At 58.9% G+C, this 26,990-nt stretch overlaps 2 long non-coding RNA genes across 5 annotated transcripts; both read left to right on the top strand.

Annotated features, from left to right (window-relative positions):
• The first annotated feature begins 1,209 nt into the window (after positions 1-1,209).
• LOC140603911 (uncharacterized) lies at positions 1,210-3,560 on the top strand. Of its 3 annotated transcripts, none has more exons than XR_012006926.1 (4): positions 1,210-1,401; positions 1,783-2,103; positions 2,426-2,557; positions 2,973-3,560. It is a non-coding gene; the product is annotated as an uncharacterized lncRNA (long non-coding RNA). The 3 variants fall into 3 exon arrangements; XR_012006925.1 differs by having other exon boundaries at positions 1,783-2,129; XR_012006924.1 differs by lacking the exon at positions 2,426-2,557 and having other exon boundaries at positions 1,783-2,129.
• An 18,087-nt stretch (positions 3,561-21,647) lies between these two features.
• LOC140603438 (uncharacterized) lies at positions 21,648-26,547 on the top strand. Of its 2 annotated transcripts, none has more exons than XR_012006423.1 (3): positions 21,648-22,137; positions 23,155-23,375; positions 26,315-26,547. It is a non-coding gene; the product is annotated as an uncharacterized lncRNA (long non-coding RNA). The 2 variants fall into 2 exon arrangements; XR_012006424.1 differs by lacking the exon at positions 21,648-22,137 and adding an exon at positions 22,206-22,867.
• Positions 26,548-26,990: the final 443 nt, after the last annotated feature.

Here is a 26,990-nt window from a genome sequence, read left to right as displayed (position 1 = left end):
CCTCACAGATTCCCCTAGGAATGGGGGGCCCTGGTCAGCCCTGCCAACACTGGGACGCTCTCCCCACACTGCAGATGACCACACTGAGGCTCGGAGCCTCTGGGGGTGGGGTGGGGTGGGGAGAACAAGAGCCCTGCGGGTGCCCCCCCCCCCAGCTAAGCAGCTCCCTCTTGGGCAGCTCCCCCCAGCTGCACGCCTGGTTGCCATGGAGTCGGAGGAGAAGAAAGAGGAGCAGATTCCTGAGCCACATCCAAAAATACACACACACCACCCGCCCCTCCTTCCTCACTCCCTTTCTCCACCGTCAAAGCTCCCCTTTGTGTAGCCAGGGGCCCGTGCGCTTCCTCCCGGACAGCCTGGAACAGAGGAGGTCAAAGAGGCCCAGGGGCCAGGAAGTGAGTCAGGGGGACCCTGGCCCAGCCTGGGCGACTTCCTGAACCAGGGGCTGGGGCGGCCTTCCCACAGTGAGGGGCTGCCAGCGGCTCCCGGACCTCTTTCCTGCCTCCTGCCTGCGCCCCTGTGGCTGCCTCCACCTGCAAGGCCCTTCCAGCCCCGCTGGGAAACCTCCTCCTCCATCCGGCACCTGCCTTGCCACTGCCTCCAGGGTGTCCTCCTGGGGCTTTGAGGTCCTGGGGCTGTGAACTGCTCCTTCCTCCCCAGGATCCCCAGGGCCCAAACAGCCAGTTGCTCAGTAAATGCAGATGCAGGAAGGGAGGGGAGGAGAGCCAGTGAGATGGAAGTCCACCTGGTTATCCTCCCACATTCACACTGAGCCCGGGGGCCTTAGTGCTGCTCTCCATGTGTCTTCCCAGCACACATCTCTGGGTCCAGAGTGGGTGCTCAGAGTGTGTGTGGGAGGAAATGAGGGGGGGAGGGGAGGAGGGGGAGGGAGGGAGGGAGGGGGAGGGAAGCATAGAGAGAAGGAGGGAGAGGAAAGGAAGGAGGGAGGGAGGGGGAGAGAAGGAAAGGAGGAGGGAGGGAAGGAGGGGAGGAAGGAGAGGAGGGGAGGAGGGAGGGAAGGAAGGACAGAAGGGGGAGGGGGAGGAGAGGGAGGAAGGAAAGAGGGGAGGATAGAAGGAAAAGAGGGAAGAAAGAAGGGAGAGAGGAAGGCTGGGAGAGAAGGAAGGAGAGAAGGAAGGAAGAGAGGAGGGGAGGGAGGGGAGAGGGGGGAAGAGGGAAGAAGAGAAGGGGGAAGGGGAGGAGGGGGGAGGGAGGGGGCTGAGGAACAGCAGACTGGGTGGGGCTCAGGAGCCCCCTGCACTCACCCTTGCAGCCTCTGGGGCCTGGGGGCTGGGGCAGGGCCTCTGAGTCAGGCGCAGGGCAGGCTGGAGGTGGTGTCAAGGTCAAGGCCCGGTGCACCCCCGTGACCCCACCAGGCAGGCGGAGGCTGAGGGCTTAGAGGTTGAGGACGGGTCAGGATGCTGGACCGGGTTGGACGGGGAGCAACTGGGAGCAGCTTGGCTCAGAAGCCAGCTGGGGGTGCAGGGGCGTGGGGGTGGGGCGTGGGACAGGAGTCCCTGCGTTCCCATGGGGCGCCCACTGCGCGCTGGGCCCCAGGTCCAGGCTGGGGGAAACCAGGCTCCCAAACTTCCCCTGAAAACAAGTACCCCTGGCAGGGGTGGCCTCTGCCCCTGTGGACGGGGAGGAGGGTGCCACAGGGATGGGGTGCAGGGAGGAGGGTGCTGCCGGGATGGGGTGCGGGGAGGAGGGTGCCACGGGGACCACTTGCTTCTCACAATTCCATGATTATTTGAATTTTCATAAAGAGCACATATCCTGTAGGTACTTGTTGAAGAAAAGAAGATGAATATCCAACGACCGCAAGGCCTCTGCCCTCCCCGGAAACAGTTGGGAAGAAGCCCCAGAAGCTGTCTTCCAGCGGCCCTCACCCCACCTGGGGAACGCGTCCCAGGAGTGGTCCCGCACCCGAGGTGGCCAAGCCTTTGTTCGTTTGCTCTTCCCTCCCCTGGCTGCTGTGTCGGGCCCACACCCCGAGAGCTGGAACAGGGAGACAGGAGCGAGGACCACCAGCCACCACACCGCTGAAGAGGAATGTGCAGAAGGCCACCTGCGGGAGCAGTCAGAGAGGGCTTCGTGGAGGAGGTGACCTTTGCATGGGGCCTTGGAGAGTGAGTAGGAGTTTGTCCGAAGGCCAGTGGGTAGCGGGGGGACGTTCCAGGCAGCAGGGAGAGTGTGAGCTCCAACGTGGATGTGACCCAGACGCCAGGAGGGGTCCGGGATGGATGAAATATGGGTGCGGGGCTGGGGGGTTAGCAAGAGATCAGGCTGCGGGGGGGAAACCCAAATCGCAGAGGGCCTTGATGGCGGCCCAGGGGCTTGCAGGTGTTCCTTTGGGCCAGTGGCGTTGGGCTCCGGGTTCTGATCCACAGGCGGCAGAGGGATAGCGCTCGGTTGGTTGTGACAGACTCCGGGGCTGGTACCCGCTGCTGCGCCTGGAGGTCGGTGATGATGCGAGTGACCGGGTCAGGCTGAGCGCAGTGAGGACCAGGAGGACAAACGGCTCGGGGAGGACTGTGACCTGCCCCAGGCCTCCAAGGTCACTGTGACTCCACGGCCCCCCTCCGTCCTTCCCGAAGCCCCTTTACTCATGTACTCGTGGGCTTCCGGCACCCGGCCTGCTGCCCTCGGGGACCCGAAGGTGCTGAGTCACCTTCCTGGGGCGGCTCCCCATGTCCCTCCCAGCTCTCCCCGTGCAGGATGGGGCATCCTCAGGGGCCCGGCTGCATGAGACAGACCCACGTTCATGTCCAGGCTGTCCGTGGAGGGTACAGGAGCCTCTCAGGCCAGCACGGGCTCCTCTGAACCTTAGTGTCTCCACCTGCAGGCAGGGGTGAGGGTGAGGGTGAGGGTGAGGGTGAGGGTCCTTCCAGCACGAGAGCCCGGGCCCCGGGGAAGGTGCCAGGTGCAGAGCCAGGCCTGAGCGAAGCTCACTCCCTTCCTGCTGCCCACAGGTGCACCCGGCTCCACGCGTCCTGCTTCATCCTATTTGGAGCAGGGTCCCGGCCAGGTTTCCATGCGGAAGGCCCATCTGCTGCCCGTTGGAGTGCCCCGTCTATACCACGGGGAAAAACCGAGCTGCTCTGCCTGGAGGGGGGGTGTTGAAGGCGGTCCTGGGGAAGAGGCCCATTTGCCCTGTCGCCCTGGATCCTGGGGACACGGTGCAATCGGCGCAGCCAGGGCACAGAGCACTGTGGATAGAGTCCAGCAGCCGATATTCACAGGCTGGTAGGGAGAGACTCCCATGGACTCAAATCCGCGTGTTCATGCCAGCGCGGGTGGGCCCATGAACTCACGTTTTATCATAAGTAGTCAGTCTATATAACAAAAATGGTAAAATATACCCTTGCGAAAAATTGTAATGATGACTTCAACCTTGTAACGTCCCACGGTTTCTTCTCTTAAACCTGGAGGGATATTTTATTGAAAATATCTTGTACGCAGGAACGCTTTATACGGACCTGGCAATTCCATTGGCTTCTCTTTCTTTTTCTTTTGTTAAATTCAAGTAACATTAAATAAAAATAGTATCCAATACATGATTCTTTATAAGTCTTTCCACCCATCTGTCCCTCACCCATCCTTCTGTTTGTGTATTTGTACCTAAGTCGCCCGAAACGATGTTCACCTAATGCCAATGGTTATTTCTGGCTGGTGGGACTGGGTCTGGCTTCTCACTTCCACTTTGGGGATTTTCAGCATGCTGTGAATTCTTGATAAGGAGCAGATATCCTTTCCTTTTTTTTTTTTTAACGTGATTTTTTTTTCCTTAAAAACTAAGATGGAGAGAAAGCATTCAGATCATTAACCAGAATTCATCCTGGAAACTGAGTACGGAAGCCAGGGATGACTGCTGTAGGTTTCTTTTATTTCTAAAATCGAGGGGAAAAAACTCTTTAACTTTTACAATGAGGGGGATAAAGAAATCATGAGATTGTGACTCAAAAGCAGCCAGTAGAAAAGCATGGTGAGGACTTACTTGTTTGACAAATATTCTTTGAACAACCTAATGCCAGGGTCCCACGTTTCCAGTCCTCTTAGAAGTTTGAGTTTTTAGCCATTGCGTCTATAAAATTTTTCTCTCACGCTGTCCCTGTAATTATTCTACACTGCCAGTAGGAGGCAGTAGGCACGCCAGGGTTCTGGGCTGCACTGGGCCCCGCTGCTCCGTCCAAGCCTGAGCTAAGACTTGAGTTCGAGCCTCCTGTTATTGATTTATAAGTTCTCATTGGTGGAATTTTTGTTATAGACATATGCGCATCCCCACATACACCCGTATATCTTCATCGGTATCTACACCTACAATCTGCAACATCTATATGCAAATTAGGTATGTTTAAGATCGGAAACCATCAAGGGTGCTCATCTACTCGTCTTCCTCAAATAAGCCCTTCAGACATGAGCCAAACAAGAGACTAAAGCAAACAAACATCATGATTCCGCACACGAGGCGTGGCGGCCCAGCGGTGAAGCAGCCCGGCTTTGGAAGCAAGCGGACAGGCGTCCAAATCCTGGAGTCATCGCTCCTCTGTTTCATCATCTTGGTCCAATTAGTTGAGCTCTTTTGTCCTCAGGGTTATTTATCTGCTGGGGGATCTAATGGAACCTGAACTGCAGGGTTGTCGTAAGAGTGGAGTGAAATGGGGGAGGCGGAGAAATGAGGATCTAGCAGTTGTTATTATTCCCACTATCACTTCCACCTGGAAAACTCCTACTCATCCCTGAAGACCCGGCTTGAAGGTGTCCTCCTCAGGAAAGCCCCCTGCGAACTCTCTATAGCACCTATTAGTCGCTGGCTCCTCTGTCCTATTTTTTTTTAAGATTTTATTTATTAAAAAAAAAGATTTTATTTATTTATTCATGAGACACAGAGAGAGGGGCAGAGACACAGGCAGAGGGAGAAGCAGGCTCCATGCAGGGAGCCCGATGTGGGACTCGATCCCGGGTCCCCAGGATCACGGCCTGGGCTGAACGCGGCGCTAAACCGCTGAGCCACCCGGGCTGCCCTCTTCTTTTTATTCTTGATTGGGATTCTTAGAATTTCTTGAATCTGTGGCCTGATGTCTTTTGTCAATTTGGAAATGCTCAGCCATTACGTCTCCAGTATTGCTCCTGGCCTGTCCTCTGCTCTCCTTCTAGGACTGTTCTGTTTTCCGCCACGCCCCGCATCTCTCTCCTGTTCTTTTCTATATTTCTCCATTCTGTCTTTTTTCCCCATGCTTCTGTCTGAACATTTCCCACAAACCTAAATTCTAGCTCACTAATCCTCTCTTCTGCGGTTTCCAGCCTCCTGTTCAACCATCTGTCGTCACTAGTTTTTAGCTATTAACACGTTTGGTCCTATGGCTTCGACTTTGGTGTAAGTTCTCATTTTCTGAACTCCTCCACCTTGATATCTGTATGTCGGACGTTTTCGTCACAGTTTCAAACCCAGTATTTGCGGCACCCGCAGGTTTGTTTCCACTGCCTGAATATCTCCTTCGGGTTTGGTCTGGGTTTGGGTTTTCTATCGTTGGCTCTGACGATGCGCCTAGCCGCTTTTGCACTCGATGCCAGGCTTTGTGTCTGGAAAACCACAGAGGCTCTGGAGGACTGTAGCTGCCTCCGGGGAGGGCTGGTGTTCCCCTGCTGGCAGCAGGACTAGAGCAAGGCCACTTGGTCCCACTCGGGCTCGGGAGAAGGCAGGACTGGACGCAGGCTCTGTGGGGACGTCTCTCCCAGATTCCCCTTGACCTGGGACGCACCCCACAGGGGTCTTCGCCGAGAGCTGGGGTGTCGACCGCGGCCGCATCCCGCAATGGCTCGGAGCTGCAACTGCCTTTTCCCGCAGCGCTCAGGGCCGCCAGCAGTTCAGCTCGGCGTCGGCCTCCGGGCGGGGCGGCCACTCCGTGCTGGTTCCTCGGCCTCCCGCTCCGGGCAGCTCCAGGGCAGCAGCGGGGGGTGCAGGCTCCCGCCTCCGGCTCGAGCAGCTCCAGGGCAGCAGCGGGGGTGCAGGCTCCCGCCTCCGGCTCGAGCAGCTCCAGGGCAGCAGCGGGGGTGCAGGCTCCCGCCTCCGGCTCGAGCAGCTCCAGGGCAGCAGCGGGGGTGCAGGCTCCCGCCTCCGGCTCGCTTTCCTCGGGGCCTGGAGCGCCGCCGCCCGCGCCCGCCGACCCCACCCTGTGAGGCTGTGAGCGCCGCGGGCTTGGTTGGGGGTCCGGCCTGTGTGCGCCGCGCCGTGGTCGGCTTAGGCCGGGGGGAGGTGGAGGCCCCGGGCCTCGCGTGTCCCCCTTCGTTCCTCCGCGGAGCCCGCAGATCCGTCTTCTCGCTGACCCTCCCGGCCCGGCCCGTAGGCGCCTCTGCGGGGGGCTGCGCCCGGGCCACGGCCCCATCCCCGCCCAGAGCACAGGCGGGCGCCGCAGCGAGGGCCGTGCCGGGGCCGCCGGACCGTGGGCACCGCGGGGGCGCCTCGGCCTTCCTCCCGCCCGGCCCGCGTGGGCGTCGGGGAGGAGTCGGCGGGCGCCAGGCGGGCCCGCGCGGGGCCTGCTGAGTGGACGCTGCCCCGGAGGAGGCGCGGAGCACGGGCCGTCGGGGCCTCGCTGCCGCCCACGCCCGCGCCCGCGCCCACGTCCGCGCCGCCTGCAGGATTCCGGAAGCGGCCGCCCGCGCCCCGCCCCCGACGGGTGCAGCAGGCCCCGCCCCCCGCCCCCCCCCCCGGGTCCTCCCGCGGGCCCCCCTGTCCCCCCACCCCCCGCCTCGCCGCGGCTGGCGCCTCCTCCGCTGCAAAGACCCCGAAGACCCGGCTGCCGGGGCCTGCGAGCGGCGCCGTCGCTCCGGAAACCCGTGGACACCGAGGAGCCGCCGGCGGCCGCCCGCCCGGTCCCTGCGACCCGCCCCACGGGGTGCACGCGCGCCGCACGCATACCCCACACTCCACACACACGTCATGCCACACTCACACCGCTCGCCACACACGCCTCACACTTCTCGCATGACTCATACCCACACCTCACACGCACACCACACGACTCCCCATCTCACACCACACGCACCTCACACCACACGCACCTCACACTTCCTGCATACCTCACCACACACTTTACACGCACACCACATGCTCCACACACACTACCTCACACCACACATGCCTCACACTTCATATATACCTCACACACGCCTCACACACACTCCACACCACACGCACATGCCACAAGCTCCACACGTGTGCATCTCACACAAACCTCACACAGCACGTACACATCACACACGCCTCACACACCTCACACACGCCACACACTTCACACTCCACATACTTCACGCCTCCCACCCATCACATACACACACGCACACACCTCACAGACCACGCACACACACATACACACACACACACCCACAGGCACCCACACACACGGAGGCATGACGGTATCTCTTAAGCCGAAGCAACTTGAACTTCCCTTGGAAGCCACCCAAACCAACCTTAACCACAAGATAGTTCACGCTTGATGACATGGTGCTGATTTGAGAACTAGCCCAGCTCCTCTGGGTTGTTTTCTTTGGGCCAAACATGGTGTCATCACATTATATATTAGCCCCTGGAGCCCGGCTCCCTCCCCTGAGGCACACAGGAGGCCTGCCTATAGCTTCGCCAGGAACCTCCCGGCTGACTGACTGACTGACTGACTGACTGACTGACGCGGGCTCTGGAGAAGCCCCGACTGTCTCTGCCTGTCTCCCCTGTTTCTCTCCCTCTGTCTCTCTGTCTCTCCCTCTCTCTGTCTCTGTCTCTCTCTGTGCCCAGGGCCCAGCAGGAGCTCGAAAACCAGGCCTGGCTCCGGCTGGTTCCTGGCGGGCAGCGGGCTGCGTGTGCAGGCTCCCAGGCCTCGAGCCGACCGCGCCCGAGCGGCTGCCGTGCGTCAGGCCCTGGAGCGCAGACGGGACTGTGTCCGTCTGTCCGTGTGTCCGCCTTTCCGTCTCGCTCTCTGACTCGCTCTGGCGGCTCCTCTCTCCGTTTATACGTTTCTCTCCAGCCTTGTCTCTGTCTCTGCGTCTCCCTCTCATCCAGCGATTCCACTTCTGGGCGTTACCGGCAAGAATCGAAAGCGGGGTCTGCGGGGGTGTCTTCACGCCCGGGCTCCCAGGGGCGCTGTTCACAGTGGCCGCGAGGTGGGAGCGACCCCGGCGTCTGTACCCCGATGCAGGTGACGGTGGGGCACACGCACGCGATAGACTAGTACTCAGCCCTGAAAAGGAAGGAAACCCTGACAGCTGTTCGAACGCGGATGCGCGTCGAGGGCCCTGTGGTCAGCGCGACGGGCCCGTCACAGGACAGCCGCGGCGTGACCCCGCTGCTCCGAGAGCCCCGGAGTCGCGGAGTTCACGGTGGGGGCCGGGGAGTCCGTGTGTAACGGGCACAGAGTGTCAGTCTGGGGAGAGGAGGGAGTTCTGGAGGTGGACGGAGGTGACAGTGGCACGAGTGTGCGTGCTGCCACGGAGCTGGGCGCCAGACGTGGCGAAGACGAGACGCTTTGCGCTGCTTCCATTCGGCCATCCTGGGAACAACACGCGTGCCCGTCTGTTATCTCTCAGCCTCTGAGGGTGTGGAGTTCAGGAAGGGCCGGCCGGGTGGTTCTGGGTGGTTCTGGGTGCTTCTGCGGGGTCTGGCCTGGGGTCTCCCACACGCCCTTATCTCCTGGAGTCATAGTCATCTCAGGGCCCCTAGCGAACGTTTGTGGCTGACCGGCGGCTGGCTGGCTGCTTCCAGAATGTTTGTGAGCGCGGGGCACGGGCCGGGGTCTCGGGCGACGGCGAGCCTGGGAGCAGCCCCGGAGCCCAGGCCCGATGCCAAGAAGGAAGTGCCAGACAATGGCCCCCAGGAGGCTGGCCCTCTCAGGGCCAGATTTTTTGTCTCAGGACAAAGGAGGCTTCCTCTGCAGGAAGTGATACCAAGGGAGGGCTTCCTGCAGCGCAGGCTGGGGGGGCGCAGGCTGGGGGGGCGCAGGCTGGGGGGCGCAGGCTGGGGCGGCTGGAGGACGGCGGGGAGGGGCCCTGGCCGCTCAGCACCCCGGCCCTTGCTTCCAGAGTGGCCGCCTCCCGGCCACGAAGGCCTCGCCCTCCTGCGTGAGGCCCTGACGCCCCGCTGAAGCGGCTCCCCGTTCACAGCTGTGTGACCTTGAGCGTGCCCCCCGCCTCCCGCTCCGTAAGGGGGGACAGATGTTATTCAGCGGCCACTGCGCACACAGGCTCCGGACATGTGCGTGTCGTTGCAGACGGCCCAGGCCCGGGCCTGCCCTCCCTGCATCCTCGCGAGCTGCGGATCCCGGGCGGGGAGTCGAGGACCCTGATTAAGCCTGGCCCGCTCCCCTCGCCCCTGAATCCGAATCCGCTAGGACACAGAGAGGCGGCACGCAAGGACCGGAAAGTCACCTCCGTTGCTGGAAAGTGGAAATGAGAAGCTGATGGAGACGCTCTGAGTCAGAGCCAGAGGGCGTCTTGCTCTTCCTGCTGTGTTGGACGTAACCAGGGAGGAGAGCCTGCCTGGGAGCCAGCCGCGGGGAGCCACAGGCCACCTGGGCCAGGAGGGGAGCCGGCTGGGGACTGGGGTGGGCTGGTTTGCACCCCCACAGTGGGGTTGCTTACCTCCATGGAACCTTCGGGATTGGGGCCCAGGGCAGGAGGAGGTGGCAACCAAGCCGGTCCCGGGCCGTGCAGCAGAGCCCAGGGGTGTGCAGGTGTGCATGGGGCGCTTCCACAGAGAAAGGCAAGGAGGGAGGACGCAGGCCGGGAGCTCCCCCACCCCCCTGCCCAGCACCCCCCACACACACAGGGGGCGAGCACAGGGGTTAGTGAGCTCGTGAGCTAGTCCCTCCTGGTGGAAGCTCAGGACAGGGGGCCTTCCCGGGCCCTTCACTGCCATCGGGAATCCTCCACAGAGGTGCCCGGCAGATGCCCATCACCCTCTGCTGCAGCGAGAAAGAGGGGGGAGGCCACGGAGAGGAGCCGGGGAGTCCAGGAGGACAGGGAGGGGAGGGGAGGATGTAGGGCCAGAGAATGGGGGGGCCCAGGACTGTGAGGGACAAGCCCCAGGGAGGGAGGGGAGAGGGGAGCAGAACGCAGCGGCGCGCGGAGGAGTGGCTAGAGTTCCTGCACAGCTGCTGCAGGGGGGGCGCTAGGCGGGCTCAGGAAGCACCCCAAGCTCTGGTGTCACTGCACAGATGGGAGAGAAGAGCCGCGGGGAGCTCAGGCAGGCGGGGGCTGGGCCCCTGGATGGAGGCTGTCTGGGGGAGCCAGAGTCCCTCTGTTTCACTGCCTCACTTTGTCTTGGACCCCTGTCCACGATGCAGGGTCCCCACCACAGTGTCCCCAGGAAGACTCGCTCACGCCCCAACCCCAGGTCCTGTAATCGTGACCTTATTTGGAAAAAGCCTTGGCAGATTAAGTGAAGGATCTCAGGATGAGGTCATCCTATTTGGGGTGAGTCCTACATCCAATGGCACATCCTACATCCAAAGTCCTACAATCCTCTACATCTCATGAGGAGAGAGAGGACGCAGGGAGGGGCCACATGAGAGGGAGGCAGAGGCTGGAGGGGTGCAGCCACCCACCAAGGACCGCCAGGAGCCCCCCAACACCAACACCGGGAGACGCAGGAAGATCGACCCCCAGAGCCTGGGGAGGAAGCACTGGCCACACCTGGACTTTGGACTTCTGGCCTCTGGGGCGATGGGGGAGGACAGTCTCGCCGTCCCAAGCCGCCCGGCTGGTGGTCACTTGCTCCTCTGGCAGCTTTGGGAAGGAGTAGTCTCCGGACAGCAAGGCCCACTCCCCGGTCACGACCAGCGAGCTGGGGACCCAGCCGGGCTCCTCGACTCCACACACAGCTTCCTTCCCTGCACGTGTCGCTGCCTCTGGGGACATCCGGGAGCCCGGGAGCCTGCGGGGGACTGGGCTTGGTCAGCACAGGAGAGGCGACCAACGCCAGCTGAGCTCTGCGCTAGCTGAGCTCTGCACTGGCCCTGGCAGCCGGGCGGGGACCAGGCCTTTCCTGGGCCGCCTCCTTCCGACCTGCCATCTCAAGGGGAAGCAATCTCCGCGAAAGTGCGAAAGTGCGGTCTGCGGTCGCGGTCAGGGCAGAGGAAGTGGGGAAACGTGGCAGCAGCGCCTGCGACCCGGGGTGTCGCTGTCAGCGCGCCCGTAAGGCCGTGTCCCTTTGCACCTAAGCCACGACTTCACGCCCCCGCCCCTCCCAAACTAACAGCCGTGATGTCACAGAAGCTTCAGGGTCCCCTCCCTCGCCCAGACCACTTTCAAAGCACCTGGGTTTGTGTTCTTTGTCTTAAAGGGGACCCTTCCCCAAATTGTAAAGAAAAAATTGGGGTCCCACAAAGCCTGGATCGCTCCCTGCTAACGCCTGCTCACACAGCCAGTCATCTGGAAGTGGCCCTGGTTTTCCGTCAAGTGACCATGCACTCAACCAACCTGAATCGTCGTGTCTCGGCCGTGATCCTGCCCTCGGAGCTTGAGCTCAGGGGTGGGGGAGGAGGACATAGAGCAAACTAGGAAACAGTGAACCCCGCGGCATGAGGGGCGTGAGAAAGGGGATGGGCCTGAGGAAGCCGCGGAGGGAATGGTTGACTAACAGCCCCGACTTACGACGGCTCAACCTACAAAAACCCGACCTTACCATGGTGCGAAAGTTGTATGCATTTGGCAGAAACCGTACTCTGGATTTTTTTTTTTAAGGTTTTTATTTCTTTATTCATGAGACACAGAGAGAGGCCGAGACACAGGCAGAGTGAGGAGCAGGCTCCATGCAGGGAGCCCAACGCGGGACTCGATCCCGGGACCCCGGGGTCACACCCTGGGCTGAAGGCAGGCGCTCAACCACTGAGCCACCCAGGTGTCCCTTTACTTGGGATTTTGAATCTTGATCTTTTCCGGGGCTGGGGATGTGTGATGTGATACTGTCCCAGTCCTCTCCGGTGATGCTGAGTAGTGGCCGTGGCTGCAGCTCTGGGCCTGTCACCCAGCGATCTCGAAGGTCAACGACCCATGTGACGGCAACTGTTTTGCACGTGCACAGCCCTTCTGTCACCGTCAGCAGGAATTCAACGAATCACATGAGACCGTTGACACTTTCTTACAGAATAGGCTTTGTGCTGCGTGGTGTTGCCACCCACCCGTGGGCTCCCGTGAGCGCTATGGGCATGTTAAGGCCGGCGTGGCGCAGCGGTGGGGGTCGGCACATTGGGTGCCTTATGTGCATCTTGGACTTACGATGTTTTCAACGTTGGGTGTGTTTATCGGCACGTGACCCTGTGGTAAGTTGAGGAAGATCTATACTGGGAAGTCAACACAGCCTCCCCCAAGGAGATGACCTCCGATTTAGGTTTTTAAGGATGAGCAGGAGAGTGCGGGCAGACAAGGGGAGGGCGGGTGAGGCAGAGGGAACAGCAGGGGCAAGGGTATGGGACAGCTCAGGTCACCTGGGCACCCACAGGTGACAGCCTGCCGGGCCTGCAGGGCTGCTGGATGAAGGGCCGGGCCTGGGCTGAGGCTGGGCCCTCCAGGGATGTCAGCTTCCTGGGGCTGTCACCACTAAGTGCCACAGACTTGGCTTAAAAGGGCAGCAACATATGGTCTCACAGTTTGGGAGGCCCCAAGCCTGAAATGCAGGTGTGGGCAGGGTCGGGCTCCCTTGGAAGGCTCTGGAAGGCAGTACTTCCTTGCTCCTTCCAGCCTCTGGCCGTGGTGGCCGTACTCGGTGCCCCTTGCCTGCAGCTGCGTCCCACCAGGCTCTTCATCCGACGTCCCACGGAACTCTCCCCATGTATCTGGTCCTTGGCCCACCTTCCTACGAGCGCACCAGCCACCTTAGAGGAGGGTCCAGCCAATGAAGGAACCTGATTACGTCCACAGACACGCTTTCCGAGTCAGGTCTCATTCCCAGGTACGTAGGGTCAGGGCTTCAGCAAATCTTTCTGGGGGGCACAACACAAACAGCAGGACTTGCTACGACTAGATGGGCGACATGGACTGAATTGTGGCCCCCTCCACGATTAGGTAGGCCAAAGCCCTAACCCTCCACGTGACTGCGTTGGACACAGAGCCCTTAGAGAGGCCGTAAGGGTCAAGCTCTGACCCCATAGGAACAGATGTCTTTCCAAGGAGGAGAAGAGACCCCAGAGCTCTCTCTCCCTGCCCTGGGAGGACACCGTGGGAGGGTGGCCGCCTGCAAGCCAGGAAGCGGCTCCCAGCAGACACCCAAGCTGCCAACCTTGATCTTGGATTTTCCAGCCTCCAGAAGAGTGAGAAATAAATGTCTGTTGTTCAGGACCACGGGGTTGGGGCCGGGCGACAGGAGGCAGAGAGGAGTTGAGGAGACCCCTGCCCCCCGCCCCCCGGGTCTGGAGGACGTGGCTGCGGCTGGATGGCCTGGCAGGAAACTGAGCTTCCAGAGATGAGCTGGGCACAGCCAAGGTCTCAGGGAGCGTGGAGTCAGCCGGGGAGGCGACCCAGCCTGCCGGGTGGCCATGAGCGTGCCGGGCAACACAGAGGCAGGGTAGGGAAGCTGCGTGAAGGGGCAGGGCAGGCCGCGGGCAGGGCCCAGCAGTGGAGCATGGACACTTGTCGCCCAGCCGTGCCCGCGCAGCCCCTCTCCCGAGCTCCCGGCCCCCACGTCGGGCCACTGGCTCCGGCCCCTCCACCACCGCTGACTCTACATCCTCAGCCAGATTCCGGGCTTGTTCCCCACAAGGCTCCTCCTCCCCTGTCACCCTCTCTTCTAACAGCCCCCATCCTGCACCCGCCCCCTTCTTAGAGCAGCCTCCCCCACCCTGTCCTGAGATGAGCTTTCACTTGCTGCCAGTGTCCTCTCAATGCCAGGGGGGCGGGGGGTGGGGGGAGTTAGGCAGCAGGTAGAAGAAAACTCTCCGTCCGTCCTGCCTCCAGAAGCCGGAGCCTGTGATTCCACCCCCTGGGTTCTGCTGTGTCCTTGGGCTCTTGGCTGTCGGGCCTCAGTTTCCTCGGGGACTCTGGCTGGCTGCCCTTATCCACTCTTGGTTCCCAGGGGTGGTCCCACTGGGCTCTCTTCTGGCTTCACACCACTCCTGACACCCTTCACCCCGACGCTGGGCAGCTTCCAGGTAGGGCGGGGTGGCCCAGGAGGCATATTTGGATGCTTCTAGGCCTTTCGTTTCCAACGCCAGGGTCATTCTCAATCCCCTGCTCCAAAACCCCACATCTAATAGGTTTCCATGTGCTGTGGATTGGTCCTCTAAGATGCTTCTTATGGGGCGCCTGGGGGGCTTGGTCGGTGAAGCATCTGCCTTCAGCTCAGGTCATGATCCTGGGGTTCTGGGATCAAGTCCCGTGTCCAGCTCCCTGCTCACTGGGGAGGCTGCTTCTCCTTCTCCCTCTGCCCTCTGCCCTCTCCCCCCTCCCCCTTGTGCCCTGTCTCTCTTAACTAAATAAAATGTTAAAAAATAAAATAAATGCTTCTTCCATTTGGATCTTTCCTACTCTGGGGGTCCCGTTCCCAGTGGATGGGGTCGCAGTGCTTCGAATGCCACACATGGGCGAGTGGCTGCCTCTCTGGCGGTCTCTCGCCCACTCCACAGACCACACAAACCAGTCCTCAGAGCCTGCACCTTCTTCCCACCCTCATCTCCGCTCACTCTGGCAGCTGGTGGCAGGACTCTGGCTTGGAGAAAGGCCAAGGGAGAGGCCCCCGCATGGTGTGGGGGGGGTGTTCCTACACCTGGGCCGGCACTGCGGACTGTGGCAGAGCCATGTGTGAACGCAGGTGGGCACAGGAAGCTGGTGACCAGCGTTGGCCCAGGCCACTGCTGCGGTGAAGGATGCCATTGCCACCCCCGCCACCCAGCTCTCACACGCGGTGGGCTTGCTCCAGCCCGTAACACTGGGTGTCACAGGTCAGTGGTCGAGGCCGGACTTCAACCCTCCAACCCGGCTGGCCCCTGCCCATGCGTGGCATCTGGTGCGAGAGCTCCCCAGGAGGCACGTGAGAGAGCCAGCGCTTGGACCAGGGCACCAGTCGGGCTGCCTGGACCCCTGAGTGGAGGTTGAGAGCTCGTGCCCTGGAGCAGGCCTGCTGAGTTGCAGTCCCCTCTCCCTCCCCCCAGCAGCCGGGGGACCCTGGGCACTGACCATCACTCAGCGTCTTCTCTCACCCTAGTCCAGAAGGTGATCGGGGTGCCTCCTCCGAAGGTTGTTGCCAGGTGCATGAGATGATACTCACGGAGGGCTCAGCACCACCCTAGCAGATGTCACACACTCCGTGGGAAAGCCATTACTGTCACTATCAGTAGGATGACAGGCAAGGCTAAGGAAACCCAAGCTCCAGAGGGTCGAATTGATCGGGACTTGGTCCAGACGCACACAGACCTTTGCCTCTGCGGACAGTGGGCTTCCTAAAGATTGATGGGCGTTGGGGGGCAGGGGGGACAGACTCGCTCCGCTCACCAATGACCTAATTCTCATCACCGACTCTCCCTCGCCCGCCGGCTCAGACCTGTCCCTCTGGCTTCCCTTCCACGCGGTCACACCGGGACAGCAAAGTGCACGCATCACAGGGGCTTCGTGCGCACCCGCTGTTTATTCTTACGCCGCTTAATTGTCGCCTCTGCTCTGTGCAAAGCTGGGCCGAGGCGAGCGCTCAGAAAAGGTGACATTTGGAGGCTTTGGCCTCGCAGATGGTTGGCTCTCCGGGTTGGCGAATTCCAGGCTGCCTTCCTCTGCTGCTGTCACGCAGTTGCGGTTGCCATGGCGTTTGTGTGCGTGCGCAAGAGGCTCCTGCATCTCGCCAGCTTCTGAACACTCATCCAGAGCCTCGGAGTGAGGTGGTGGGAAGACTGTTCGGAGAATCACGGAGGCTGCGGGGCGTGGGAGGGACTCAATCTGGCTCTGGCACCTTGCACTGATGGAGGCTGGGGGAGAGGGAAGATGCCTCGGCTGCCTCCAAACCGGGACACGTGGATCGAGGCACAGTGCGCATTTGGGCAACGGTGGCTGCAAGGCATGCTGGGACCTTGGCAGTGCGGCCAGTGGATCGGGGAGTCAGGTGGAGGGCCCCGCGCCCCGCTCTCCGTGGGTTCACGCCTGCACTCCCTACCAGCCTGCTCACCACACGGCAGTCCGGGGGACAATTTTATTTTATTTTATTTTTTTTTCCGGGGGACAATTTTAAAGCGTAAATGGCATTGCATCAGTCCCCCACTCAGGGACCTCTTCTGTGGCCTCCAGGTACCTTCCAAATGGAATCCAAACTCCCTCCCAAGGCCACAGACAGCAGCCAGGGCATATAAGTGCAGCATCTACAAAGCTGTGACCCACGCCATCCATTCCCAGAGTTGTGTCAGAGCCAGGAAGGCACGGTCCAGCATTCGCGGGCAATTTCCAGGCCTTAAAGTCCTTTTCCTGTATCTGTCACATACCAGGAAGGTGCCACAGTGTGCTTCCAAAGTCCCCTCTTCGTCCTCACCCTCAGGCGCTGCCTGTGCTCAGCCTGTGCTCAGCCTCCCCCGCTCAGGGGGTGCTGGCTCCAAGCAGAGGCTGAGAATCCCGTGGGACGAGCCACGTGGCCTCCAGGCCAGGCTGTTGCCCTGACAGGAGGCAGAGGGACCCTGGGGGAGCTGTCCTCTTCTGCTGGATCATTTTGGTTTTCTGGGTTGTTTTAAGATTTTATTTTATTTTTTTATGCGATCTCTGTACCCAGTGTAGGGCTTGAACTCACAACCCTGAGATCAGGAGTCACATGCTCCGCCAACCGAGCCAGCCAGGCGTCCGTCTAGCTGGCACTTCTAAGCTCATGGCTTCTGTCTCTCGCCCTGGTTACGCGGGACAGCTATAGAATTCGTGATCCCAGTGCAAAATGAAAATGTGGCACTCCGGCCAGAGACAGAAGGTCTACCTCCCCTTCCTGTGGACCATCACCCCGATCATAGAGGACAGCGGCCTCCAAGGGATGTGACGTCGGCACAGGGACGTGTTTGGTATTTGGATCAGAGAGGGTGCTGTGGGCAGCCGCTACTATGCCTCCACTTGCCAGGGGTGGAGGGTGGCAGCCCCAGGGTGCAGGAAGGGAGAGGCTGGACAGGACTCAGGACCCTAGGAGGCAGAGAGGCCGGGAGGTGATGGGGGTGGGGCCAAGTGTGATCCAAGGCCCCCAGCCCCCTACCCAGTCTGCACCACTGTCCCTGGGCTTCACTCACAAAACCCAAAGATACAATTATTAAGAATTTCAAGGGGCGCCTGCGTGGCTCAGTCGGTTAAGCATCCAGCTGTTGACTTTGGCTCAGGTCATGATCGAAGCATCATAAGATCAAGCCCCACGTCAGGCTTTGTGCTAGGTGTAGAGTTCACTTGAGATTTCTCTCTCCCTCTCCCTGGGTGCATGCATGCTCTCGCTCGCTCTCTCAAAAAAAGAAAAGAAAGAGAGAGAGAAAATTTCCAGATGGTGACAGCAGGACATTGAACCCCAATCATAGGTCCATCTTCTAAGCACAGGGCCCTATGTGACAGGATGCCAGCTCTCCAGCCAGTCCCCTCCCCGACGGGCTGGGCCTAGGCTTAGCTGCTTGCCTCCTGTGACCAGGGCCTGCCCAAGCATCAGGGTGGCAGCTGCAGGCCAGAGTCCAGTCTCCAGAGGTGCACCCAGCAGTCTCTTTGAGGGCTCGTTCAGCACGTCCTGGGAGGCGACACTGGTCGCCAGAGAACATGAGGGAGTCTGTGGCCCTGATGGAAATATTTCTCCTGTCCCCGCCCCGGGCTGACCAGACTCCATCGCATGGCACAGGCCAGCTCCACCGGGCTACACCCCACACACCCAGAGGGGCTGCTCGTGGCCGCAGCGTCAGCCCACCTTGGCGAGCACTCCTTCACATGCCAGCAGGCCCTTCGCCCCAGACGGGGAGCCGCTGGGACCACAGCCGCTGAGAGCCGGAGCCGGGCCACCCCCAAAGCTGCAGACCTGCAAAGCTGAGCCGCCCCCGCACCCACCGGGCCCCCTCCCCACCCCGCCAGGTGCACAGCCCTCTTCCTGCCACACACACCCTCACTAACCGTACATTAATTGTTCAAGAGAAAAGGAGCACGTGCCTGTGAGCAGCTGATGTGCTTCCCGGCGCGTTAGGACTTCCACGCATGCCTCCCTCAAGGCAGCCTCGGTCCCGCCGCCCTAGACGGCCTGCCTGTCCTTTCCTCTTTCAGGATGTTTCTGTGCATTTCTTAAATGCGTTCGCAGAGGCTGGTGTGTTTTGATATCCGGTTGGTGATTTCCGCCTGCAGGCGCCGAGCACCAGGGAGCCACCCCACGTGCGCCTCTGACCCGGCTTAGGCCTCACCCGCTGCTGCCGTGTCCGATCCACGATGGGAGGGTCGGCCCGACCCAGAGCTCCGGGAAGCACGAATTCCTTATCTATTTCCTCCCAGCCGCCGCTTTGTCTTAAAATAGGCCTCGAAGCCTAATATGTTTTGCAGGTCCCAGTGCCTGGTGGACCGAATGAACGGTACAGGGTGCGCTAGCAGAAGCTCCAAAGGGTGCCCGGTGTTAAGAGCAGGTACGGGGGCGGGCGGCTGGGCTGCCTGAGTCCAAACCCTCACCCCTCCTGCCGCTACCTCTCCGGAGCTCAGGGTCACCCGTAAACCGGGGCTTCTGGTACCACCCCCAAGGCTGTTAGTGGGTTGGGATGGGCGAAGCTATTCACATATTTGCCAAATAAATGGCGCTTGCCACTTCCCTCCCGAGCTCTAGACCAAGGAGGAAGCCCCTGGAGCTGCAAACTGCAGCTTGATTATGAACTTGAGGAGGCTTGACTCACAACCACTACCTTATGCCCCGATGAGGATGCAACCAGGCTGGCCAGGGCCTGTCCTATAAGCTGCCCGTGTCATGAGGCTGTGACCAGAGGGCAGGAGGACCCCAGCCTGCTCAGGCCCGGGCTGCCCACGACCCACGCGGACAGGGGAGGCATAGAGAGGCCGGGCCCTCCTGCCCCTTCCCTCAAACACCCGGGCAGAGGCCAGGGGGACGATGGGAGCATACGCATTATTGCATGTGACATCTGGTGCATTTAGGTTCCTCCCTGCTCATGACAGTCTGACAAGCAAGTGTCACTGTCCCTAATTTTTCAAACAAAGCAACTGGGACCCAAAAACATTAGGTGAGGGGGGCTGACTGACTCAGTTGGAAGAGTGTGAGACTCTGGATCTCGGGGTCCTGAGTTGAAGCCACATGTTGGGGGTAGACATGACTTAAATAAATACAACTTATAAAAAAAAACAAAACCCGACACGTTAGGGACCTGTCCTAGGCCCGACAGCTAGGGAGCCGCCAAGCCAAGATGTAAGCCCAGCTACTTAGTGCTCGGAAGCCTGTGCTCTTTCCCCTTCACCATGGGAGCTGTGGTTCCACTGGAGCAACTGGGAGATGCTGGTCAGCTCTGGCTCTGGGCAGCATTTGTTAGCTGCTCCTTCTCTTTGGAAGGGAACGCGCTTCAGTGTTGCTGCGTGTCAAGAATACAGACACTACGGGTTCAGACAACAGTGTTTATCTGCCGCCTTGTGACTTAGGTGTGTCGGACTCCAGGCTGGGCAGGGGCGTCCTTGCAGGGCCCTGCCACTGGGCCCCTGAGAGAAGCGGCCGGGAGCTGAGGGAGCCGGTCCCCACCACGGAGCCCACCAGGCCCAGAGACCCAGGGGCCTTCTGCCTCCAAGATCGGGACACAGCATGACTGTCGCTGTTTTGAGGGGAGTCAGAGGAAGGGCAGGGGCAAAGAGTCGGAGCCCTGAATCTGCCGGGTGACCAGCTCTGCATGGGGGCAGCGGTGGGAGGGGGCGGTTCTGGTTAATTGAGCACGAGCCACAGAAATGGACTCTGGCTGACTTGAGCGTACAGGGAATGTACTGGATGATGTAGATTAGCCCTCACAGTCCCGAGAGGACAATGGCCTGGGCAGGCCAGGAACTGGGGCGGCCCTGGGGGTCCAGGTGGGGACGGAAACAACAGGACGGATTAGAAAAGCTGTGGCCTGGGACAGCAACAGGAACTGGATTGGGTGGACGGGATGGGCAGAGGAAAGACGTGGGGAGGGGGTACGAAGAGGCCTGGACTCCAGGGGAAAGGACAGCTTGCTGGGAGTGGGGGGCTTCCATTTGGGGTACAGTGAGTTCAATGTGCCTGTTGGACCCCAGGTTCGAGTCTGGGCAGAGGCCTGGCCTGAGGTCCAGGTTTGCACTGGAAGAGTCAGGGTCCGAAGGGACAGCAGGGACCCTGCCACGAGGGGAGATGAGCCGGGCGTGGGCCCACGCCCCAGGACCAGCCCCTGCTGCCCCCAAGGCCCTTCCTGTCCCCAGTGGGCACCCCCACAGTGTGCGGGCCTGCGGTGCTACAGCAGTAGCTGCCCATGCTCTGCAGGCCGGCGGGCCTACCTGACCTCCGCTTCCCTGCCCTTCCACGGCACGCGGCCTGGCATTGTGCACGTAGTGGGTACTCCGTGAATACTTGCAGCTTGATTTATTGATTGGAAGGGGACAGCTGGATGCAGAAGGCGCTCCCCTGCTCAGGCCCCGAGGATGAGCAGCAGGTAGCATCCACGGCGGTGCACGGGGCCATTCTAAGTCGCACCTTCTGCCTCCTGACCCTTTAAGGCAAACGACTGTTCATCTGAACCAGAGTCCCCAACTTGGCGCATCAGTGGAGAGAAAAGGAACACAGGATGACACATCCCTCCAGCTCCCAAACTCTTATGTTCTCCCAAGAAATACAGACAAATCCGCATATTTCAATACAGGCCGCCCCCTTGCTCTGAAGGAGGTGGGCCCAGGACGACAGGTACACACGGTTCTGGCCGGGTTTACATGGAATCCCCTCCCTCTCGGGCACCTCGGCCTGCCGTCGTCCTCGCGCAGCACCCTGCGTTCTGACGCTCTTGTCAAGTCTGCGTCTGCGGCCTCGCCTCTCGCAGGTGCACCCGGGGCTCTGCTCCCATCTACATAGGCCTCAGCTGGCTCATAACGCCAAGGACCTTGCAAACTGTTTGTCCTCGAAATCTGCCTGCTGCCACATGTCCTTTTCCTGGAGATGGCGGAACTTTCCTAAAGCATTGTTTTGAAGCAGGCCAAATGATTTATTTATTGAGCACTCGCTGCTGGCTTTGCGATGTGTGTGAGGAACCAGGCCTTGTCCTTGCACTCTGGAGCTCCCGGGGGGGTACTGCTGGTGGCCTGTCCAGACTAAATGTCACCCTGTGGTGAATTCACAGGACTTCGGAGCCCGCCTAAGTCCCTCCACAGGCCAGGCTGAGCAAGGCAAAGCACCAGAAAAGTCAGCTTTTCCCCAGCTGTGTGGTCTTTCCCGAGAGGCAAGTGAGAACCCACATGGACTCTCCACTGGGAACCAGACAGCTGCCTCCCGCCGGGGCTGGCCGAGGTCCCAGCTCTTTTCCTGTCCCTGAGGCTTAGGTGGCATTTCCACCCAGCTGAGTCACCAGGGTTTTTTCCAGGTGGGGACGGTAATTACCAGCCCAGCAGAGCTCAGAGTTCCTTTGTTGCTCGTGGAGGCGGCCCTGGGCTGCCAATTTAGGAACGAGTCTCTCCCCGTAGGTGTGTCCTCAAAGCCTATTTACGGGACGCACAGAGAGTCCTGGTCACTCGACCCGATGCACGAGATGAATTCCCAACCACAGATGTGCATTGAGAACGGGGACCACGGGCCTTTGCGGCCTCCCGCATCTGACCGGCAGGCGCTTTAGGTGCCCCCATCAGAGGAGCATCTCTGCAGGAGATGCAGCGTGAGCCCACTCCTCCTAACAGCCCCGTGAGGCAGGCTTTACGATGATGAGCCCCACTGTAAAGACGAAGGGACTCAATGTAGGGAGCTCGGGTCACTTTGTTCCTCACCCTAAGGGATTTACCGAGCAGGCAGGTCAAGAAAGACACCACAAATCCAGAGGCTCTGAGGTAACACCCTGCACATAATCACGGGGAGAAAGGAGGACTTGGGGGTACCTTCATTCAGCCGTTCAACAAACCCTGGACTCAGCGTGAGGTAACCCCCATTCTCGGTTGGGTTCTCCCCAGGACTCCTGTGTCCCACACACCCCTGGTGCTGATTTGCTGATGCCCTGGGTGAGTCACTTCCCTGCCTCTGTTTCCCCCTTTGGGTGACCACACTGGCTTCCAACACTGTTAACAAGGATGCGGTGGGCAGGGGGAGGTGGCAGGCTCAGAGTATGAGTTCCCAGGGGAGGGGTGCAGGCCTCCCCCTGTGATTTATTTCTAGCTCTGAGGCTGGTGAACTCCTCCTAATCCCCCTGCTGAAGTATGTGCAGTGCCTGTGGGTTGTCACATGCATTAATTATCCGCTGAAGGTTATAAACTGCCTCTTGCTTTGGCTCGATCCGTCTAAAGAAAAGGGCTTTATCACCGTCGCAGTTAAATGCGATCACACAGAGCTGGAGAATATGGAAAGGGGATCACTGAAGCCAAAGAATAAATGATGTTTCAGGAAAAGCAGAAGAAGTGGATACGGAGACCAATGGGGATTTAAAGTGATAATGCGTCCGGTGACATAATTGGGGATTCTGGGGTGTTTGGGGCTGGAGAGAGGCAGGCACACAGGGAGCCAGACAACAGGCCCCGTGGCAGGGAGCAAAAGGTTTGATCCTGGGTGGTGTCCTAACCTCTCTGTGCCTCAGTCTTCTTGCTCATGAAATGGGACAGTAACCACATGGAACTTGAAAGTGATGATAAGAGGATACAGATCCGTGTGCCTGGAATCTAGCAGGGCTCAGAAACCACAGCTATTGTCAGTGAGGGTCACAGCAGAGGAAGCAAAAAGTGGATATGGAATTAATAGGTGCGTAGGATGAGTTTCATTTTGTTGGACTAAAATGGAGCTTTGTTTTAAATGTCCCTGTCTCGGGTACCTGGTGGCCCAGTAGGTGAAGCATCTGCCTTTGGCTCAGGTCACGATTCCGGGGTCCTGGGGTTGAGTTCTGCGTCAGGCTCCCTGCGCCGGGCTCCGTCTGCCTGCCACCCCCCTGCTTGTGCTTTCTCTCTCTCTCTCCCTCCCTCTATCTGTCAAATAAATAAATAAAATGTTTTAAAAATATAAATAAATGTCCCTGTCTCATTTGTTTCCAGAACTATGCAGCACGTGGACAGACCGCCGTGTGATGGTAAATCTAACAGGCTCGGAGGAGGGGAGAACCCTGACTTGCAGTGTTTGCCCGTTTCCACGGGGCGCATGTTCTCACCGCGGCCGATTTCAAGCTCCCAACGTGACGGGACTGAGCGCAGTCAGGAGGAGGGCTCAGCAGCTCGTCACGTCGTTTCCGTGGATTTCCGCGCTGCGGGTACAACAGGTGAGAGCACAGATGACAGCAATACGTAGAAAAGTCATCAGAAAATGATGAGTTGGGACACCTCAGGGGCTCAGTGGCAGGACGTCTCCCTTGGGCTCAGGGCATGATCCTGGGGTCCCGGGATCGAGTCCTACGTCAGGTACCCCGCATGGAGCCTGCCTCTCCCTCTGCCTGTGTCTCTGCCTCTCTCTCTGTGTCTCTCATGAGTAAATAAGTAAATAATTAAAAAAAAAAAGAGAGAGAGAGAGAGAAAGTGATGAGTTTGGGATATTTATTACCTTTTTTTTTTTTTTTTTTAAAGATTTTATTCATTGGGTAGCCCGGGTGGCTCAGCAGTTCAGTGCTGCCTTCAGCCCAGGGCCTGATCCTGGAGACCCAGGATCGAGTTCTATGTTGGGCTCCCCGCATGGAGCCTGCTTCTTCCTCTGCCTGTGTCTCTGCCTCTTTCTCTGTGTCTTCCATGAATAAATAAATACAATCTTTAAATAAAAAAAGATTTTATTCATTCATTTGAGAGAGAGAGAGAGTGAGATAGACGGCACGTATGAGTGGAGGGGAGAGGCAGAGGGAGAGGGAGAAGTAGACTCCCCGCCGGGTGGGGACACCAAGGCAGGGCCACATCCTAGGACCCCGAGATCATAATTCTCTACCCGAAGGCAGATGCTCAACCAATGGAGCCGCCCAGGTGCCCCTATTACCTTTGTTTTTGATATAATTTATTTATTTATTTATTTATTTATAAACATTTTTTATTATTTACTTATTTATGATAGTCACACAGAGAGAGAGAGAGAGAGGCAGAGACACAGGCAGAGGGAGAAGCAGGCTCCATGCACCGGGAGCCCGACGTGGGATTCGATCCCGGTTCTCCAGGATCGCGCCCCGGGCCAAAGGCAGGGGCCAAACCGCTGCGCCACCCAGGGATCCCTGATATAATTTATTTAATCGTAGGGTTATGTGATTTAATTGTTACTGATGGCTGTGTTTGGCAATCGGCTCCAGAGTCCTAGGAACCTCCCAGCTGGTAGGAGCTGCTTGGCGTTCCTAGTAATCACAGGGGCCCTGGGAAGGGGCAGAGCGGAGCCAGCGCGGCGTCTTCGGGCTCCCTTCCTACACCCCCCGGCACTGTGATCTGAAGCCCCCGGGGTGCTGGCCCCCCGGGCTCCTAGGTGGTGTCTCTGCCTGCGGAGCCCCTGGTGTCTGGTCTGGTATTCAGCAAGAGCTCAAGGTGTGGCCACCACTTTTCTTCAGCTCCGACCTGGCCTCCTTAACTATTCCCGCCTTGGTGGCAATGAGAGCATAGAAAAGTCTAGAAAGGGAAGAGGGAAGAGGTGGCAGGAGAGCCCACGGGAGAAGCTAGTGGAAGGCAGAGCTGGATCCAGAGGCTCTGGGCCCTTCTGAGATGGGGACTTTCTCCAGGAGGAGTCCCAGTGGGGGTCCCTCGGGCTGCCTTCTGAGACTCGCCCCACGCCAACCCCCTCCCCGCAGCAGGAGACTCTCAGCGGCCAGAGGATGGTGGGGATCCCCTCCTGCCCAACCAGGCTGAGCTTGGTCATGTGACCTAGAGTGGCCACCTGGGTACACCTGTCTGGGAGCACGTGACTGCAACTCAAGCAAGTGGCAGGGAGATAAGATCTCTGCAGCAGAGCAGTGAGGTCATTGCTCGTCATTTCCCCTGCCCAGTCCCAGAGGGCCCCTGGGTCCTGCCCAGTGTTCATCCTGCTTCTCTAGCTTCGCTTTGGCTCACTGAGCCCCCTGGTATTTTTTTTGTGGCAGATCCTCTGGGTGACCTTCTCAATTTCATCCATTTTTTAAAAAAAGATTTTATTCATCTATTCATGAGAGACAGAGGGAGAGAGAGAGAGAGAGAGAGAGAGAGAGGCAGAGAGACAGGCAGAGGGAGAAGCAGGCTCCATGCAGGGAGCCCGACATGGGACTCGATCCTGGGACCCCAGGATCATGCCCTGGGCCAAAGGCAGACGCTGCACCACTGGGCCACCCAGGGATCCCTTATCCATTTTTTTTTTAAGATGTGTAATTTGCTGGCCAAAAGAGTTCATTCCCCAGCCTCTCTCCAAGTTGGTGTGGCCATGAGGAGGTCCCTGCCAAAGGGATATATGCACTAGTATTGGGTGGGACTTTCAGGAGAGTGTGCAGTTTGGTCGTCTCTCCCTCCTCCCTCCTTTCCTTGGAATGTGGAAGCAATGGCTGGAGCTCTAGCAGCCATTCTAGACCATGAAATGATCTGAGGATGGAAGTCACGTACGGTGGAGGTGAAACAGAAAGAGCTGGGGCCTCTGATGAGTTTACGGGGGGGGTGTCTTCAAATCAGTTCTCTTCTTCCAACCCCCGGACTTTGTTTGTGTGACAGAATGAACCCCTGTGTGTTATCCCTTTTGCAGGAGGGTGTCTGCTAATCACAGCTGAAGCTCTTCCTCCAAGTGTGCCTTCCAGTAAAATTCCTTTCGCTTATGATCACCGGGGTTAGTTTCCATTCTGGTAGCTTCATAGCTGAGTCCTGACTGACTCACAGTCCATTTGTCCTTTCCCCCACAATCTCCAGCCTCACATCCTTGCCCCAAATGCCTTATCCACCTTATCAGTGACCCACCAGAGCCTGGTTCCTTCCCAAAAGACAGATTCTCTTACACGCTGTGTATACTGTGTCCTTCCCTGGGATGTCCTTCCCTGACCTTGACTCCATCTAAGATCCCCCACACACAAACAGCACCTCTGTGGCAGCATTGCTGGGATGGCTCCATGTCATAATTACCTGTTTATGGCTGTTCCCTCCAGACCCGGCGAGCCGGTGTTCAGCATGCTGTGTGGCACGTCCCAGGGGCTCAGCACAACAAGTGGTGTGAACGGGGGAGCGAACGTTGCAGACACGGGAGGTGGGTTACAGCTTTCTAATGAGACCCATCAATCTCTTCCCACAGACCTGCTGCCTACCTGGCTCTGTTTTTTGCTTGGAGATTTCTGTGTGTCATCTGGGCTGGTTTCCTGCGGCTCGATTCTGTGCCAAACACGAGCCTGATTTTGAATGGATGATGTCAGGCTTGAAGGTATTTTGGACGTTCACAACATCCCCAAGAGCAACAAAATAAATCAAGTGGTAGCGGATTATCACCCAAAGCAAAAAATAAATATCCGTGAGTCCATACTGATATAATGATTGAATGAATTAACACACGGGGAAGAAGAGACAAATATCCCATGCAAAAGAACTCCAAAGAATTTATGCAGACACTCTGTCCTCAGGGAGGGTGATTATGTCTCCCCACTCTCCAGGTGTGGGCTAGACACAGTGAGTTTCTTCTAAAGCATACAGCCTGGAAGGGAGGGTGGGGAGAGAGGCTTTATGGTGGGGAAGGCTGGTGGGTGATCAAGGCCAGTATCAACGGTCCTGTGTCCTGTGTTGATGGTGCGAGTGATTGACGTGACGGCAATGGCTCTCTGTCTCTGGGGTCTTCCTCCCAATAAACCGCAGCCCTGGTCTAATCAGGAGAAAGCCATCCCAGACACATTCCAGTAGTGGGTGTTGCTAAGAAGTACCCAACCAGCACTCTTCCAACCTGTCAAAGTCATCAAAAACAAGGAAAGTCTGAGGAATGG

This window comes from Canis lupus, chromosome 14 (assembly GCF_048164855.1).
Source record: "Canis lupus baileyi chromosome 14, mCanLup2.hap1, whole genome shotgun sequence".
NCBI classification, from domain to species: Eukaryota; Metazoa; Chordata; class Mammalia; order Carnivora; family Canidae; genus Canis; species Canis lupus.
This window is presented reverse-complemented; position numbering and strand designations above follow the sequence as displayed.